Source organism: Ochlerotatus camptorhynchus, unplaced genomic scaffold, assembly GCF_037179485.1.
Source record: "Ochlerotatus camptorhynchus isolate MF236.1 unplaced genomic scaffold, CSIRO-AGI_Acam_v1.1 ptg000230l, whole genome shotgun sequence".
Taxonomy (NCBI): Eukaryota; Metazoa; Arthropoda; class Insecta; order Diptera; family Culicidae; genus Ochlerotatus; species Ochlerotatus camptorhynchus.
In genome coordinates this window covers 2447938-2466188 of record NW_027040720.1, presented here as the reverse complement: position 1 = coordinate 2466188, position 18251 = coordinate 2447938, and the positions used below count along the sequence as shown (strand labels likewise).

At 41.4% G+C, this 18251-nt stretch overlaps 1 protein-coding gene across 1 annotated transcript in view; it reads left to right on the top strand.

Moving 5' to 3' along the window:
• The window catches only part of LOC135704081 (serine/threonine-protein kinase 32A), a 440753-nt gene that overhangs the window by 41723 nt on the left and 380779 nt on the right, over positions 1-18251 (top strand). The window lies entirely within an intron of this gene.

Genomic DNA, 18251 nt, shown 5'->3' with positions numbered 1-18251 from the left:
ATCGTAAAGGAAGATTGCGGGGCGAAGTCGAGGGCACGGAAAAAAAACTCACATGATTACCAACCGCATCCGGGAGCTACGAGTCGAACGATGCAAGAAAATCTTGAACTTCCTTAAGCGAAAAAATCCGGTAATCCTGTTCACCGACGAGAGCATGTTTACCGTCGATCCCGTATCAAATTTCAGAACCGACCGGTATATTAGTTCTCTTCCGGTAAAAGCCGTGGCCGACGAGCACAAGAACGTGTATCTGACCAAGCATCCTGCTAGCGTTATGGTGTTTGGATTGGTGGCTTCCGATGGCAAAAAAAATGGACCCGGTGTTCATTCCAGAAGGCGATAAGGTCAACACGGAGGTCTAAATCAGGATTTTAAGTAAGTATATTCTTCCGTGGATCAAAGAACAGTACGGTCTCCGTGCCACATCTCGAACCGCACTCAGAAGTGGTTGCAGGCCTGTGGCCTGTTCTAAACGCCACCCGAGTACAGCAAGCCTCAGACAAACAGTGACCCGTACCTGGAGAGAAATGGATCCAGACTACATTATTAGAACCTGCCGTGCATTCCGGAAGCGTGTGGAGGCCGTAATTGCAGCAAGTGGAAACTCGATCGATGATTACCATAGTTTAAGACTCTGAGAAACATCCCCCTTTGAATAAACAAAAAAAAAAAAAAAAACTCAAAAACGAAATTCTTGAGATTTTTTAAAATTTTGATCGAGATTTTGACATTGCTCAATGGTGCAAACATTATCACGCATACGGTAGGTAGTCTCTATAGAGTCAATTTTGATTTGCTGTTGCATTTCTAGATGGGAATGAGTTTCTGGTGTCTTGTATTTGGTATCTTAGCAAGAATCTGTACGAATATTCTTAGCAAGAATCGTCTATAGTATCAGAAGCCTTGTCATTTCAACAGTCTCTTGCACGTCCAGCGTCGAAATGTTGGTCTAGGTTTGAGATCTTACAAGTCCCGATCTCAGCATGTCAGAGAAATTCTCTGGATTCCAGTTGAGATTTTCAAGATCCTAGTTAGAATACTTCAATCGGGATTCTTCAGATCATATTCAGCATTCTACCAAAACTAAATCAAAACAGAAATTATGACTTTTTCTATTTCTATTATTTGAGGAGAGATTCTTCAGATCGCTGTTGTGGTATTCAGGAGAATTTTAGTCAGGCTTCTTCAAATTCAAGTCGGAATTCATTGGTTCCCTGTCGGGATTCTCCAGACTTCCTTCGATCCTACTCGAGATTCTCCGGACTACATTCCATTTGTGATTTTTCGGATTATCATCGGAATTTGAGATTCTCTGAATGCCAGTAAGAATTCTCTGGATCCCAGAAAGAATACTCTGGATTCCAGTCAAGATTCTTCAGATCCACTTTTCGTCGGATCCTAGTCAGCGTTCTACAAAACTCAGTCCAAATATTCTTCAAATCTAAAAAGGGATTATTCAGATCACTGTATTCGCAGGGTATCCCGGTGACTCTTGATCAGGCATTTACCAGATCCGGATCCCTGTTGGAACATTTTGTTGAACCCCGGTCAGGATTGATCATAATTTATCTAGTCGGATTTCTTTGATTTCCAGTCGATTTTTTCCAGGCTTCCTTCGCGATTCTATAAATTCCATTAAAGATTCTTTGTATCCTAGTCGGGATTATCCGGACTACATTCCATTTGTGATTCTCCTGATTCTTATTGTAATTCTCAGAGTCACAGTCGAGATTATCTGAATGCTAGAAGGAATTCTTTGGATTCTAGTCGAGATTATTCGAATGTAAGTAGGAATTCTGTGGATCCCACGAGAAATTCTCTGGATTCCAGTTTAAATTCTCCAGATCCTAGTAAGGATACTTCAGATCCTATTCAGCATTCTACCAAAACTAAATCAAAACAGAAACTATGACTATTTCTCAAGATTTGAGTAGGAATTCTTCAGATCGCTGTTGTGGTATTCCGTAGAATTTTAGTCTGGCTTCTTCAGATTCTCCAGACTTCCTTTGTGCTTCTAGTCATCTCAGTCTATATTCTTTGGGTTCTAGTCGAGATTCACCGGACTACATTCCAGTTGTGATTTTTCGGATTATCGTCGGAAGTCTCAGGATCCCAGTCGAGATTCTCGGAATGCCAGTAGGAATTCTCTGGATTCTAGAAGGAATGCTATGGATTCCAGTCGAGATTCTCCTAGTGAGCATTATACAAAACTCAGTCCAAATATTCTTCAAATCTAAAAAGGGATTATTCAGATCACTGTAAACACAGGGTATCCCAGTCGGAATTCTCCGTGCTTCACTCTGAATTCCCTAAATCTGACTCTTTTATCAGATTCCAGTCGGTGCTCTCCATATCTCATTGGGAATTCTCAAGATCTCTAACGGGGATATTGTAAAGCATCATGTACAAGATTCTTATGTTCCCAATCTCAATTCTCTGGATCCCCGTTGGTGCTCTTCGGACTTCATATAGGATTCCCTAAAGCATAATCGGAATTATTTGATCTCAGTTTGCATTCAATGCATCTAATTCGTGATTCTTCGGTTTTTAGTCAATTTTCAAATCGCACTTGGATTTCAACAGATCCGGATCCCTGTTAGAACATTTCGTTGAAATCCGGTCAGGATTGATCAGGATTCATCTAGTCGGATTTCTATGAAAATTTTATAATTCCCATTCAGGATCCCAGTCGGGATTATCCAGACAACATTCCATTTATGATTCTCCGGGTCTTCGTTCAAACTATCTGGATCATGGTCGAGATTCTCTGACTTCCAGTATGAATTTTCTGAATTGCAGTATGAATTATCGGGATCCCACAAGGAATTTTCTGGATTCCAGTTAAAATTCTCCAGATCCAGTTAGGATAGATAGTTCAATCAAGATTCTTTGAATCCTAGTCAGCATTCTGCAAAAATCAGTCCAAATATTCTTCAGATCTCAGTAGGGAGTATTCAGATAACTGTCGTTGTATTCCGGAGCATTTTGGTCAGGATTCTTCAGATGCCAGTTGGAATTTCAGAATCCCAGTCTGAATTCGCTGCATTTCATTCTGAATTCTCTAAATCCTTTTTTTTCAGATTTCAGTTCTTACTTTACCCTGGGATAAAGTACAGAATCACGTACAAGATTCTTATGATCGCAGTCCCAATTATTTGGATCCCAGTCACAACTCTTTGGACTCAAATTAGGGTTCCCTACATCATTATCGAAATTCTCTTATTCCCAGTTTTAATTCTTTTGATATTTGGTTGAGGGTCTTCGGGTTTTAGTCAAGAATTCTCAGATTTCAGTTGAAATTCACCGGATCCTAGGAGGGGTTCTACGGATACCTGTCGGAGGGGGCGACTCTATTTACGATGCAGGAAAACATTGTGTTTTGCTGTGATTAGCTGGGCACACGCTGAGAAGATCGAAAGAAAATTGACGAAGAGTCTGAAGATTTCCTTCAAATCTAGAATTGAGATTTAGATGAGTTCCCTCGATCAGGATTCATTTTATCGGATTTAATCGATTCCCAGTTGGGATTCTCTAGACATCCTTCGCGATTCTATAAATCTCAGTCAAGATTCTTTTGATCCCAGTCGGTAATCTTCGAACAACATTCCATTTGTGGATCTTCGTCCGAATTGCTCTGGATCCCAAATAAAAAAAAATCTTGGCTCCAGTCAAGATTCTTCATATCCAGTTAGGATAGACAGTGCAATCTTGATTCTTCGGATCCTAAGTCAGCATTCTACATAACTCAGTTCAAATTAATTAGATCTCAGATCGCTGTCAGTGTATTCCGGAGAATCTCGGTCAGGGTTTTTAAGATGCTAGTTGATATTTCAGAATCCCAGTTGGAATTATCCGTACTTCATGCTAAAATCTCTAAATCCAATTATTTTTTTTTTCAGATTCCAGTCGGTACTCTCAAGATCTTATTGAGAATTCGTATCTCGTGGCTATCGGAATATTGTGATGAATCACGTACAAGATTCTTATGATCCCAGTCCCAATTATTTGGGTCCCAGTCAGTACTCTTCGGACGTCATATAGGATTCCTTAAATCATAATCGGAATTCTCTAGTCCTAGTTTGAATTTTTTGAACCTAATTCGAGATTCTTCGGGTTTTCGTCAGGACCTTTCAGTTTTAAGTTGAAATTCACCAGATCCCAATGGAACATTTCGTCGAACCTCGGTCAGGATTCATCAGGATTTATTTAGACATCCTTCACGATTCTATTAATCCCAGTCAAGATTCTTTAGATTCTAGTTGAGATTCTACGGACTGTTTTCCATTTGTGGCTCTCTTCGTTCAATATGAATTCCATGGATCCCAAAAGACATGCTTTGGATTTCAGTTAAGATTCTCCAGATCTAGTTTAATTTGGATTCTTCGGATCCTAGTCAGCATTCTGCAAAACTTAGTCCAAATTCATCAGATCTCAGATCGCTGTCGGTGTATTCCGGCGCATCTCGGTCAGTATTCTTCAAATGCACGTAGTAATTTCAGAATCCCCGTCGGAATTCTCCGCACTTCATTCTGAAATCTCTAAATCCGATTTTTTTTTCAGATGCCAGTCGGTACTCTCGAGGTCTCAAGAATTCTTAATATGTCTAACGGTATATTGTGATGAATCACATACAAGATTCTTTTGATCCCAGTCGGTACACTTCGGACTCCATATAGTATTCCCTAAATAATAATCGGAATTCTCTAGTCCTAGTTTGAGTTCTTTGAATCTAATTCGAGATTCTTCGGATTTCAGTCAGGATATTTCAGATTTCAGTTGAAGTCCACCAGATCACAGTAAGGGCTCTCCGGATCTCTGTCGGATCATTTCGTTGAACCCCGGATTGAAGGATTGATCAGGATCCATCTAGTCGGATTCTTTTTGGAATTCTCTAGACATCTTTCACGATTCTATAAACCCCAGTCAAGATTCTTTTGATAACAGTCGGTAATCTCCGATTTGTGCTTCTCCGGATCTTCGCCCGAATTTTCTGAATCCCAAATAAAAAAAAATCTGGATTCCAGTCAAAATTCTCCAGATCCAGCTCAGATAGACAGTGCAATGTAGATTCTTCGGATCCTAGTCAGCATTCTACAAAACTCAGTCCAAATTCTTCATATCTCAGTAGGGATTATTCAGATCACTGACTGGGGGTATTCTGGAGAATCTTCGTCATCTCAATTCTCTAAATGTGATGCTGTTTTTCAGATTGCGTCGGTTCTATCAAGATTGACGGGAGTGGACAATCACGTACAGGATTCTTACCATCCCAGTCCCAATTTTTTGGATCAGAACGGTTAAGACTCCATTTAGGTTCCCTAAATCCCAATCGGAATCCTCTTATTCCCGGTTGAGATTCTTCGGGTTTTTGCCAGGATTTTTCAGATTTCAGTTGAAATTCACCACATCTCATTAGGGGCTCTCCGAATCCCGGAACATTTCGTTGAACCCCGATCAAGATTCGTCAGTATTCATCTAGCAGGATTCCTTTGATTCCCAGTTGGTATTCTCTAGACATCTTTCACGATTCTATAAATTCCAATCAAGATTCTTTTGAGCTCAGTCGGTTTTTTTTTCGAAAAACATTCCATTAGATTCTCCGGATCTTCGTCCGAATTCTCTGGTTTCCAAATAAAAAATCGAGTTTCCAGTAAAAATTCTCCAGATCCAGTTAGGAAAGACAGTGCAATGTAGATTCTTCGGATCCTAGTCAGCATTCTACAAAACTCAGCCCAAATTCTTCAGATCTCAGTAGGGATTATTCAGATCACTGGCTGGGAGTTTTTTTTTTTAAATCTTGGTCAGTATTCTTCAGGTGTCAGTTGGAATTCCTGAATCCCAGTATAAATTCGCCGCACTTCATCTAAATTCTCCAAAGCCGATTCTGTTTTTAAGATTGCGTCGGTTCTTTCAAGATTGCGTTTCATAAGATCTCTAACGGGACAATCACGTACAAGATTCTTATGATCTCAGTCCCAATTTTTTGCGTCAAAACGATTAGGACTCCATTTAGGTTCCCTGAATCTCAATCGGAATCCTCTAATTCCTGGTTGAGATTCTTCGGTTATTTGCCAGGATTTTTCAGATTTCAGTTGAAATTCACCATATCTTAGTAGGGGCTCTCCGGATCCCCGACGGAACATTTCGTTGAACCCCGGTCAAGATTCGTCAGTATTCATCTAGTCGGATCTAGATATCCTTCGTCATCTTATAAATTCTTCGTCAAGATTCTTTGGATCTTAGTCGATAGTCGATTTTCCGGACAATATTCCATATGTGATCCTCCAGATCTTCATTGGAATTCAGTTAAGATTGTCTGAATGTCAGTTGGAATTTTCTGGATCCCATAAGAAATTCTCTGGAGTCCAATCGAGATTCTCCAGACGCACTTAGGATAGATTGTTAAATCGAGATTCTTCGGATCCTAGTCAGCTTTTTACAAAATTTAGTCGAAATTCTTCAGATCTCAGAAAGGATTATTCAGATCTTTGTAGGGGTATTCCGCATAATCTCGGGTAGGATTCTGCAGAATCCTAGTCGGAATTATTTGATTTCCAGATGGGATTCTCCAGTCTTTCCATTCCCTCGAGCGTGGAAGGAATTCTATGGACTCCATTCGAGATTCTTTGTATTCTTGTTAGGACACTTCAACCGTATTCTTCTGATCCTCGACTGGATTTTACAAAATTCACTTGGAATTAGGGATACGTGAGATCACTGTCAGTGTATTCCGAAGAATCTTGGTCAGGATTTTCCAGTTCCTGTCGGAAATCTTTGATCCCCAGTCGGGATTCTTGAGTCTCGGAGCTTAATTCGCGATTCGTTAAATCCCAGTCAGGATTATGTGGATCCAAGTTGGAATTATCAGAGATTCTTCAGATGCACTTAGGATGTACTTAGGATAGATTGTTAAATCGATATTGTTCGGATGCTAGTCAGCTACAAGATTCAGTCGAAATTCTTCAGATCTCAGAAGGGATTATTCAGATCTTTGGTAGGATTCTGCAGATCCTAGTCGGAATTATTTGATTTCCAGATGGGATTCTCCGGTCTTTGGATTTCCTCGAGCCTAGAAGGAATTCTCTGGACTTCATTCGAGATTATCTGTATTCTTGTTAGGGCACTTCAACAGTATTCTTCGGATCCTAGTCTGGATTTCACAAACTTCACTTGGAATTAGGGATACGTGAGATCACTATCAGTGTATTCCGATGAATCTCGGTCAGGATTCTCCAGTTCCTGTCGGAAATCTTTGATTCCCAGTTGGGATTCTTGAGTCTCGGAGCTTAATTCGCGATTCGTTAAATCCCAGTCAGGATTATGTGGATCCAAGTTGGTATTATCAGAGATTCTTCAGATGCACTTAAGATGCACTTAGGATAGATTGTTAAATCGATATTGTTCGGATGCTAGTCAGCTCCAAAATTCAGTCGAAATTCTTCAGATCTCAGAAGTGATTATTCAGATCCTTGTCGGGGTATTCCGGATAATCTCGGGTAGGATTCTGCAGATTCTAGTCGGAATTTTTTTATTCCCAGATGGGATTCTCCGGTTTTTGGATTCCCTCGAGCCTAGAAGGAATTCTATGGACTCCATTCGAGATTCTCTGTATTCTTGTTAGGACACTTCAACCGTATTCTTCGGATCCTAGTCTGGATTTCACAAAATTCACTTGGAATTAAGGATACGTAAGATCACTGTCAGCGTATTCCGAAGAATCTCGGTCAGGATTCTCCAGTTCCTGTCGGAAATCTTTGATTCCAAGTCGGGATTCTTGAATCTCGGAGCTTAATTCGAGATTCGTTAAATCCCAGTTAGGATTATGTGGATCCAAGTTGGAATTATCCGAGACTCTTCAGATGCACTTAGGATAGATTGTTAAATCGAGATTCTTCGGATCCTAGTCAGCTCCAAAATTCAGTCGAAATTCTTCAGATCTCAAAAGTGATTATTCAGATCCTTGTCGGGGTATTCCGGATAATCTCGGGTAAGATTCTGCAGATTCTAGTTGGAATTTTTTGATTTACAGATGGGATTCTCCGGTCTTTGGATTCCCTCGAGCCTAGAAGGAATTCTATGGACTCCATTCGAGATTCTCTGTATTCTTGTTAGCAGGGTGCCTTCCATTCATTTTGGTGAAAAACATGTTTTATGAAATTATGGAATAATAAGATATTATGATATTATTTTGTATGTGTAAGTAAGAAGAAAATATTGTCAAGTTTATGTTTGACACACAACACATGCAAATTTAGCTTTAACAGAGTCACAATGAGCGATTTTCTGATCGCCTCTTCGCGAAGAGTGAAGAGCGAAGAGTGGGTGAGATAAATGACAAAATCGCTTATTGCGACGCTAATGTAGCAAAATTGGCAGGTATTATACGTCAGACCCAAACTTCACAATATTTTCTTGTTGCTTACACAAACAAAATATTATCATATAATCTTATTATTCCATAATTCCATAGAACATTTTCTTAGCCAAAATGAATGGAAGGCACCCTGCTTGTTAGGACACTTGAACCGTATTCTTCGGACCCTAGTCTGGATTTTACAAAATTCACTCGGAATTCTCCAGATCACAATAGGGATACGTGAGATCACTGTCAGCGTATTCCGATGAATCTCGGTCAGGATTCGCCAGTTCCTGTCGGAAATCTTTGATTCCCAGTCGGGATTCTTGAATCTCGGAGCTCAATTCGCGATTCGTTAAATCTCAGTCAGGATTATGTGGATCCAAGTTGGAACTATCCGGACTTCATTCCTTTTCCGATTCTAGTCGGAATTTGTCTGGATTCCAGTCGAGATTCTCTGAATGTCAGTAGGAGATCTCCGGATCCCAAAAGAATTTCTCAGGATTTCAGTCGAGATTCTCACCAACTTAGAATACTTAAATCGGTATTCTTCGGATCCAAGATCCAGATTTTACAAAATGCAGTTGAAATTTCCCAGATCCCAGGAGGGATTGTTGTCGGAATTCTTGGGATCTTGGACTTCATTCGAGATTCTACAGATCTCAGCTAGGATTTTATGAATTCCATATTGGATTTCTCCCGATTGAGCTCGGTTTTAACAGCCAGAATTTTTCAGATCAGCTACCTTTTTACAGCTATATTTCCATCAAGATCCACATGTACCATCACCAGCTGGTACCCAAGTAATTGATTAGAAGTATTATCAAATGTAAACAGACGTATTTGCTCGGTGCTAAGTAGGTTGAGTACTGTCACCAGCAACAATTTTAATTTGTAACCAAAACTACTCCAAGGCCGTTGAATCCGACTCAAAATCGAGTTCTGTTTGCGAAAATGCGCAAAAACGCCGGTCGCTCATAGGCTGAGGAAAATTTTCCTCGATTTTCCTTAAATATCTTGATTTTAAGGAAACTCGAGGAGAAATTGGGGGTTGCGACACATCTGAATCTCAATTTTAAATGGTCGGAAAATCTCACGCTAGAGTATCAATCTACGAAAAATCTTTTTACTTCTCTTGCATCTAAATCCATCTATTCGCATCGCTCTGCACCTTTTTGCTGAAATCTTAACAATCTTCATCTATCTTCCTTCTATCAGGATTCATCAGGATTCATCTTGCTGGATTTAATCGATTCCCAGTTGGGATTCTCTAGACATCCTTCGCGATTCTATAAATACCAATCAAGAGACTGTTGATCCCAGTCGGTAATCTTCGAACAACATTCCATTTGTACTTCTCCGGATCTTCGTCCGAATTCTCTGGATACCAAATAAAAAAAATCTGGATTCCAGTCAAGATTCTTCAGATCCAGTTAGAATAGACAGTGCAATCTTGATTCTTCGGATCCTAAGCCCGCATTTTGCATAACTTAGTCCACATTCATCAGATCTCAGATCGCTGTCAGTGTATTCCGGAGAATCTCGGTTAGGGTTGCCAGTTGGAATTCTCCGTACGTCATTCTGAAATCTCTAAATCCAATTTTTTTTTTCAGATTCCAGGTGGTACTCTCAAGATCTTATTGAGAATTCGTAAGATGTCTACCGGAATATTGTGATGAATCACGTACAAGATTCTTATGATCCCCAATTATTTGGGTCCCAGTCAGTACTCTTCGGACTTCATATAGAAAACTTTCCTTGATTTTCCTCAAATATCTGCTTGATTGTAATAAAGAAAATCGAGGAGAAACCGGGGGTTGCGACACATCTGAATCTCAATTTCAGATGGTCGGAAAATCTCACGCTAGCGTATCAATCTGCGAAAAATCTTTTTACTTCTCTTGCATCTAAATCCATCTATTCGCATCGCTCTGCACCTTTTTGCATCTTCAAAATCTTCATCTATCTTCCTTCTATCTACTAGGCGTGTAACAGCGGTGCAATATTTTTTCCTGCATCTTAGATAAAAGTTGCCCCCCTCAGGAAAAATTAAGCTTAGCTCAAGAGTATGCTTATCCAGCATGCCATGCTCGGTAATGGCGGCCTGTTTGTATGAATAAATGTATCCTTCACTGTGCTTTTTGACACTAACTGGAGGGCGTATGTTGTTTGATTGAAGAGGTCGAAATCCAAACCTCCAGATAGTTTCAAAAAGCACAGCGAAGGATACATTTATTCATACAAACAGGCCGCCATTACCGAGCATGGAGAGCTGGATAGACTGAGTTAAATTGTATTAGATTTTTCTAATATTCAAGCAGATTTTTAAAGATATTTTGAGAATAATTTGCTCATTCTATGAGTGACCAGCTTTTCAGCAAATTTGAGTAAACGGAACTGAGATTTGAGTTGGACGTGTAGATGGTGAACAGTGTAGCTTGAAATTTCTTCACTAGGCGGCGCTAGTGTGCATGTAATTTTCTTGTTCATACTATATTTGGGACCATGCCGCTTTCCTCTGCTAAGTATAAATGCTTGACAAATTCACGGAAATCGGAAAATACGCCAACATAACTATGCAGCTTTCCATGCTCGGTAATGGCGGCCTGTTTGTATGAATAAATGTATCCTTCACTGTTGTTTTTGACACTATCTGGAGGTTCGGATTTTGACCCCTCCCTTTCCCTCTCCCAGGAACAGAAGAAAATAGAGCAACATACGCCCTCCAGTTGGTGTCAAATAGCACAGTGAAGGATACATTTATTCATACATGCAGGTCGCCATTATCGAGCATGGAAAGCTGGATAAAGGACTCAATTTAGACTATAAACTATGCATATTCGAGGGAAAACATTGCAGCTTTTCTAGAATTTGAAAGGCATGAACGAAATTTGGGTTTTGCTTTTCCAGATTACGATGGAAACTATTTTGAAACTCTTGTGGCATTTGCACTAGTGGATGTCCTCAGGCCACTACAATCCTGATCTTAGAGCACAACAATAACAGATTTGATCGATGCCACCGAAAAAAGTTTAAGTCCAAGTAAATAAGTGAACGCTGTCAAAACTATGTTGATGAAGTCATCGTGGAAAACAAAAAATAACGCCAAGGAGTTTATTAAGGTTCATCCACCGTGTACTTGGAAACTTACGTCTTGTTTTGAATTGGCAACCGTAAAATATTTCCGTCCAAATTAAAGAACGGCAATCAACCCTTTTCAATTAAAGAACTCAGCTCTTCCTCCTACTCTTCCACCATCGACACCGCAAGGCACCAGTCCGAATAAAATTACAATTAGCGAACAAACTCGGGATGAAGGTACCATATTTTTCGGCATGAAACGAGGCTAACAATCGCGGATTGTTGATAAAAGGTAACCCTCTCCGTGAAAATCAAACGAAAGTTGGACTTGCCGGTTACCACTCACAATTGATTAAGTTTTTACTGCTGCGGGGAAAAATATGCGTTCCGTGTTTCCGCTCTTAATCTCAGATTTACCAGTGGGGATTACACAGCTGGGCTACAACCTACCTTGAGTTCGGCATTAATTCCATGAGAAAATTGTTAAGACGCGCCCTAGAACGGATATAATCATCCCGAAATCTGACGTAATGAACTTTTCCGTTCTCAACTACCTTTGTTAACTCACCCAGCGGTAAACGGATGATGGAAAGCATCTTTCGATAGTACCGAAAAGTTCCGCGAGCGAACGCAGCCGTTGCCGGCCTACTTTGACAGCTGCTCCGAAATTGTGTGTCCGCTTGTCGGTGGATGGATCGCACTTTTTAATTACAGTTTTTTTTCCACAGAATGAACCCTAAACAGGGCACGGTTTTTCCCTTTCATGAATATTGATAATGAGGTTTATCGAGGGTGGCAGACCCACCTACTTCGTTTTTCATTACTCGCTGGTTAAAAGAAAAAAAAAAATGATAGAAAAGCGGTTCGAAAAGGGGAGAGACAGGGCAGCCGAAATCTCATCAACACTTGATTTTATCCGTTTCTGCCCGGCAAAGTTGAACAACATCTTCCATTTTCATCATCGTAGATGGACGAGCCCGATACAAAAAAGACAAACATTTCTTGTTTTCTTCCGAATCTAAGCAACGCACAGAAAAATGCCGGTGAAAGCTTTACTCGGGAAGCCATGAGCTTCAGCCACCATGCTTTGATACAATGTGGAACCATTTTCCGAATGGATTAAAAGGCTGGACGGAGAATATCTAAGTTTGTGGGCCTCGGGATATCTCCTTCTCCTACCTAGCTTGCGTGTTCTTCTCCTAATCTGATACGGATGGTTAAATTTGGCAGCCCAGCAGAGCATCCATCCCACAAGAGGGATACAGATGTTAAAAACCCAGTTTGACCGCAGCAAACTCCGGGTTGAGATTGCGAAATTAGATCTGGGGGAGGGCTTCGTGCATTTTAAAACCATAAAGGATGAATTCATTTCTCGGTAGGCGGCTTTGCTTCTTCTCGGGCCGGAAAGGGGCTCGACAGATTGGTAAAGTTATCCCTTTTGTCTTTGATTTCGTGAATTGTTTATCAGGTGGCTCGGAGGCGGTATAATAACGTTCTTGGAAGAAGCTTTGGATGAAACGCTTGTGTACTCGATCCAGGGGGATGCTATGGACAAACTTGAGATTCAACGTGGCGTCCAGTGTTTTTGTTTTGATCAGTTAAGCAATTTATTAGGCTTTAAATTAATCTGTTTATCTGCATTTTTTTGCCATGAACAAATATTAAAAACAGATCGAAACTTTGATTTTAATTTCGAAATTCCAAAACCAAATCATGTGTCATCAATACAAGGTAGACGGGTTAAATATTGGATTTGACAGCCACAGCATACCCCTGGCTAGATCCAAGCAGCACTAATGGAACAGATTGCTTTTTAATGGAACTTGCATATTTAATGTTGCTGTTTTCCTGAAATGGATGCACCTTGCACTGGGATGCAATTCTGCCCTGGCAAGCGAATGCATAACAAACAGCACACACACACGCACGCTCTTACCATTCAGTGGACGGGGTCCTATTCCTACTCCTACCCGTAAGCTTCGGTAGGATCAAAAGAAATCTTTCAGAATGTTTAATCAAAGGCAGTTTTCCGGAACACACAGCTTGTTGCCAGTTCGTAAGCCAATTCCAATTTTCTCTCAGTTATTATTTCATCCCACAAAGATTATATGCTCACTAGGGTGTTTCATTTTGAAAAAAGTGATGAATTTTTGATAGGCCACCCTCCAGTTCGATTCATAGCCCCAAAATATGAACCTGTGCAAAAAATGGTAAAGATTGATGAAGGTTTAGAGGTCGCGCCAATGATTTGGATTTTGTATGGAGATTTTGGTGAATTAGTATGGGAAATTATTGATTTTCGTTTACATTGCTCTAACTTTGGTTGTAGTTGTCCAAACGTTGAAAAAAAAAAATATGTGGTTGTCATGACAATGATCAACAAGCCTGTTGTTGTTGCGATGAAATTGGCGTTGTTGCCTTGTACATATTCATCTGTCAATTTACCCTATTTTGCCATTTTTTCACATTTTTATAATTCTTGATACGCTGCAAAACTGAGCGTAGCAACTGTAGGCTTTTTGTTTATTGCCATAGCAATAACATACTAAATTTTTTCGACATTTGGACAAGTAGAAGCAAAGTTATAGCGATATAAGCGATTTTTTAAATTCTTCCATAGTAATTCCCATACAAATTTCAAATCATTGGCGCGACCTCTAAACCTTCATCAATCTTTACCAATTTTTGCACAGGTTCATATTTTGGGGCTATGAATCGAACTGGAGGGTGGCCCATCAGAAATTCATCACTTTTTTCAGAATGAAGCACCCTAATGCTCACATCCCATATGCGGTGTGGCCAGGGGAAGTGCACAGCAAAAACAAACGCTCTTGCTTGTGTCTGATGCGGGTTCTTGCCCAGTTTCTGACTTACGGAGTTACGTGTTTTCTATTCTAAATTAAATTATATAACCCCACCCCAAGGAGATTGTAGTTGGCCACCATAGGGCTACAATTTGGATGCTGGAAACTAGTAAACGCCGAAAAATTGACCCTGTTTAAAATAACCAAATGTTCATTTGATAATCAAAATTGAATACAGATTGTTTGGATGCCGAATTTTGCTGTATCATGAAGCATTATTTTGTTAAAACAGACAAGTTATGTTAGGATAATGGCTTCGGCATCCAATACACGGCATTCACCCCGACGGCCAATCTTTAAAACTTGAATTTAACGGAGCTCAAAAGTTCCGTGCGAAGAGTAAGGAAATCGGAAGTGGTTATCACAATAGAGGGGACCTTCTCCTTCTTGGCATTAAACCGGGCTAGTTAAGTGGATTTTTGCCTGGATGATGGATCATTCTCATCATCCGTGGTGAGCATATCAAATAGATTGCTCAAATCAATTTCATCAGAAGGGGGATCTAGATAGAATCAACTTCAAAGTAGATTACTATAAGAACCCGATGGGTCGAAAAGGAATTTTCCAAGTCGACGTGTAAGCAGGCTCACCTCGGTTAGGGTCCAAACAAGGATTGAAGAGGAATAAGAGTCGAGCAAGGTAGACAATTTGCAGGAACCATTTTCCGAATGGATTAAAAAGCTGGACGGAAGATAAGCTGGAATGCATTTTTGGTGTTGTGAAAATGCATGAAAATGCATGAGAATCTCAAGCGTTAGATTTGATTGCCAGATTCACACGGGTGTTTATTCGTAGTATTTGGTCTCAGACTGGGGCCACATTGTGCATCTCGAAACAAAATTCTTTTACATACAAGCGTTCGTACAAAAAGTCTTTCGTTTCAAGATTCGCAATGTGACCCCTGGACTTAGGTTGTATATAATTAGATTGGGAGACTTTCGAGCGTAAAAAGGATATTTCCCTGCTTGTCTACTGGGTGTTGTGTGCAGTATAGTCACTATAGATACCAGCAACTCCTGAATGATGGGACACACTGTATCTGGGGGATCTCCCGCTTTCACCTGTCGTTTCACGTCCCAAACTATGCGCGGCTTGGGAGCATACCACACATGATTGGCAAAACGTGTCCCGTAAATTGATACCAACCAGACGACCTGATACACGTTGGAAGACTGGAAGGTCGACATTTCTGTGATCCTTTTCCAGCAAGCGAATGGCAACTCGAGCTGTAGCTTGAAAACCCAGGAGATCGAACGGTAATGTGCCCGCCATGATCGCTGGAATCGGGCTGGTGACGTACGCTCCTGAGCAGTGTTGGCTAAAATCAAGATCAGAAAATCTAAATCAGCAATCTTTCAAGATCAATATCACCTTAAATCACAGGCACCAATATCATAAGCCATCATCACCACGAAAATCTCACGTGATTTTCGACCAATATCAGCCGTGATTTTCGATTCCCAAAAACAACCAGCATCAATATCAACCAAATCAAAATCATCGAAAATCATAGGATTAGAAGATATGTAAAATTCTAGAGTTTGGGGCATTCCGAAATTCAAGTCAACATTCCGGATGAAATTAAAATGGTGGATTTCAACCCAAGATGACTTCCACAAATCCAAGATGGCGGACCAAAATCAAATATGGCGGCCCCCGATAGGGAATATGCATCTAAAACTATGCAATATGGGTATCTACGGAATAGGCTCGATAAGTAAAAGTGGAAAATTGACCTCGTCGAGCCCATTCCGTAAATACCCATATTGCATGGGCTTAGATGCATATTCCCTGTCCGGGTCCGCCATTTGGTTCGCCATCTTGAATTGGCGGCGGATGTCAATTTTCTACTTCCCCTCATCGAGCCCATTCCGTAGATACCCATATTGCATGGGTTTAGATGAATATTCCTTGTGCGGGGGCGGCCATATTGGATTTTGGTCTGCCATCTTGGATTCCAAAATGGCGGCAGATGTCAATTTTCTACTTCCACTCATCGAGCCCATTCAACAGATACCCATATTGCATAGGTTTAAATGCATATACACTGTCCGGAGGCCACCATAGTGGATTTTGGTCCACCATATTGGATTCCAAAATGGACACGACTTCCTCACAGGCACAATCGGTGTCGCCCAGTTACTGAAGTTAACTTTTATGAGCACACCCTCTGCAACCAGCTTCTCCAATTCGTCCTCAACCGCTCTCTGCATATTGAAGGGTATTAAATAAATAGCTTGGTATTACAGTCAAAGTGAAAAACCGACATCCACCGCCATTTTGGAATCCAATATGGTGGACCAAAATCCAATATGGTGGCCTCCGGACAATGTATATGCATTTAAACCCATGCAATATGGGTATCTGTTGAATGGGCTCGATGAGTGGAAGTAGAAAACCGGGTGAGGATTTGCGGAGACTACAAGCAGACCGTGAACCCGAACCTCGTGGTGGACAAGCATCTGCTGCCAACTGTGGATGAGCTGTTTGCTTCGCTAGCGGGAGGACAGAAGTTTAGCAAGATTGATCTCATCCAAGCGCATCTGCAACTGGAAGTAGCTCCGGAGGACCGTGAAATACTAACGCTGAGTACTCACAATGGAGGCCCTACTGCAAGGCATAGATGGAGTAAGCGTTTTCCTAGATGACATCAAGATCACGGGGGAAAACGATGAAGTTCATTTGCGTCGGCTGGAGGAGGTACTTCGGCGACTGAACGAATGCGGTGAATAAGGAGAAGTACGAGTTCTTCGTGGACAATATCGAATACTGCGGTTACTCCATCGATAAGGAAGCAAGGTGCAAGCAATACAGGAAATGCCAAGGCCGAAGAATAAGGACGAAGTTCGGTCATTCGTAGGTTTCGTCAATTATTACGGGTGGTTCTTCGAGTACGGTCCTGTATCCGCTTAACAATCTACTGAAGAACGATGTTCCATTCAGATGGGCCAAGCAATGCGAAGATTCTTTCAGGAAAGTGAAGGAACAGATGCAGTCCGACAGTTGCCTTGTCCACTACTCACCCGAACTGCCACTGCTGCTTGCTAAGGACGCTTTACCCTACGGAGTAGGGGCTGTGCTGAATCACGTGTTTCCCAGATGGCACGGAATAGATGGAGTAAGCGTTTTCCTAGATGACATCAAGATCACGGGGGAAAACGATGAAGTTCATTTGCGTCGGCTGGAGGAGGTACTTCGGCGACTGAACGAATGCGGTGAATAAGGAGAAGTACGAGTTCTTCGTGGACAATATCGAATACTGCGGTTACTCCATCGATAAGGAAGCAAGGTGCAAGCAATACAGGAAATGCCAAGGCCGAAGAATAAGGACGAAGTTCGGTCATTCGTAGGTTTCGTCAATTATTACGGGTGGTTCTTCGAGTACGGTCCTGTATCCGCTTAACAATCTACTGAAGAACGATGTTCCATTCAGATGGGCCAAGCAATGCGAAGATTCTTTCAGGAAAGTGAAGGAACAGATGCAGTCCGACAGTTGCCTTGTCCACTACTCACCCGAACTGCCACTGCTGCTTGCTAAGGACGCTTTACCCTACGGAGTAGGGGCTGTGCTGAATCACGTGTTTCCCAGATGGCACGGAACGTCCAATCCAGTTCGCGCACCAGACCCTGAACCTGCTGCACACGGTTCAGGGTCTGGGGCGCGAACTGGATTGGACGTTCCGTGCCATCTGGGAAACACGTGACTCAGCACAGCCCCTACTCCGTAGGGTGAAGCGTCCTTAGCAAGCAGCAGTGGCAGTTATGCAGGTGGACAAAGAAGCGTACGCCATCATATTCGGCGTGAAGAAGTTTTTTCAGTACTTGAACGGTCGGAAGTTCCGATTGATTACCGACAACCAAGCTATCTCAAAGATCTTCCGGGAGCACAAAGGGTTGCCGGTGATGTCAGCGTTGAGGATGCAGCACTACGCTACCTACTTGCAGAGCTT